Below are 2,288 nucleotides of genomic sequence, written 5' to 3'. Positions count from 1 at the left end.
GGAGAAAATCATCTACTTCCCCTAATGTTTTTTTTTTATCATTTGGAAGAAGAGTCTTTGTTTTAGCTATTTTTACAGAATGAAATCCTTGCCGTCAAATATTCTGAGATGGAGCCAAGTTCCAAGCCAGCAAATCGCCTCTGAAATTATAAGAGACATCTCAACACCCTGAAGGCGTCTTGTGATTAACGTAATTGTTTCTAATCAACAACTGGTATGCCTTGACCAAAAATTGTCAATATGGAGAGCGTCGGCGGGTTATGTAAATATGATGGATATCAGTAGCAATCATGTGAACAGGCTGACCGCATTCCATTGGACGTTTAGGAGAATGAGCCCATTCTAGTAGAGAATGACAGTTCTAGTTTTCTTATGGAGGACGCAGATTCGTGGTGACGACCTGGGATCTCGCCTTCTATGTTTCCAGAAACTAGATATCTTTCCATGTTGTTTTTTTCATCCTGCAGATAACAAACTTAGAGGAACGTCTTTTCAATGAGAATATTTTAGAAACCTGGCAGCCTGGAGGGGATACTTTGGTAGGAATGTGCCATTTTACTTAGGTGTTATGAATTTGCTAAATCGCAGGCTTATTGCTGAGCGCTTTCAGAGCCAGAGGATGGGCTGAATCCAAATGAGGACAACTGTACAGTGATCTATCAAGGCTGAATTAGAAAACTACAGGCAATGTATTAAAAAATAGCTATTTTTAAATCCTTTGTTATTATTTTAAAAAAAACTATTACAGTTCTGATACTGGCTTCTGCAGCGCACACAAAGGCTGACATTTCCTGTTTGCTGCAGTTCACTTGTAGCTTTGCTGTGTAGACTAGGACAGAGTCAGCAGAGGGTGGAGGATTTTGCTGGAGGCTTATATATGGCTGGATAATAACATTATCCACAATATACGCAGGCTCTGACTTTTCCCTAACATTCCTCTACCTGTCTGTACGCCACCATTTCACACACTGCTGTGCTATCTATGCAGACAAAACAAGAAGCGTGTGTCTCCAATATGGCTGCCTTCAGGGATGTTTTCACAAATACAAAGAAATAGCACATTTCTTATCATGAGGGCACTGTAGAAGTGCAAAATGACATAGTATCATGCATTGAATGGACCCAGGAGAGGGTAAGACTAGTTTCACACAAGTGGTAAGAGATCTGGCAGTCTGTTCCAGCAGTGAACAGCCTGGAGCTCTCTGGATCTGGCATTGCCGTATGGTATCTGAATGCCCACCGGTCCCATTAAAGGGGTTGTGCCACAAAAAACATTCAACATTTTTTTAAACCAGCACTTGGATCTGAAATATTTTGTAATCGCACGCAATTTGAAATTTTGCATAGCCGCTGAGTTATTCAATACAGTGTATCTGTTTATTGTCTCCTGCTGTTTTTTTCTTCTAATATCTTTGTCCTGCTTACTGAGATGGCCGCACATGCTCAGTTTCATCCTTCAACTGCCTCCTGAGTTGTGATAGGGAGAGCATGGACACTGAAAAAAAAGTACTGCATTTTCTAATCCTGTATGACAATTTTTTCTTGTCTAATAAAAGTTATCATATATAACGGAAAACAAGACTACAAAGACTTTGTTGTCTGTTACTATGGAGATAAATAGGTGTGCATAGAAGCTGTAGACACAATACTTTAAGAAATGTTTAAATCAAGAACATTGGCAACATTCTTTCAGTTTTCCTTTTAGATGTAGTAGAACAATAATAATAAAAAAAATGGTTGTGATGGTGGACCTAGCCTTTAAATATAAAATGTTTCTGAGAAAACAGATTACAATATGCCTGTACAGTCGTATATCTGCCATAGACTGCCATTTTGTTGTATTATGATTTTCAATAGAGTTGAGCTGCGGGATCCAGATGTATGCTGACGTATTCCAAAAGGACATCATTTGACAGATTCAGACGCTAAAGTCTCTCGGCACATCTATACGTCTAAGTAGATGCACGCACCACAGATTTGGTGTAAATTGAGTCTAAAGATAAAGTAAGGGTTTGGTCTCACCGCTCCATATGTTGGAATAAACCTTAAACCATTGGTAGAGTGATAGCTGACCAGTTGAGTCTCTGCTTTTTTCTAGCATAAGCCTTGAACTATGGATACATAATAAATACACACTTAAAGGACATAGTGGTCAGCTCTGGACATTTTTTTATTTAAACCTTTCACCTCTCCTGATATACCTGTTTTAATAGCTTCATGCATCGCGTGTATGTCATGGAACCATGAACCAGACGTACAACAAGAGATAAGTGGAAATAAGAAGGCTT

This window comes from Bufo gargarizans, chromosome 2 (genome assembly GCF_014858855.1).
Source record: "Bufo gargarizans isolate SCDJY-AF-19 chromosome 2, ASM1485885v1, whole genome shotgun sequence".
In the NCBI taxonomy this organism is placed as follows: Eukaryota; Metazoa; Chordata; class Amphibia; order Anura; family Bufonidae; genus Bufo; species Bufo gargarizans.
This window is presented reverse-complemented; position numbering follows the sequence as displayed.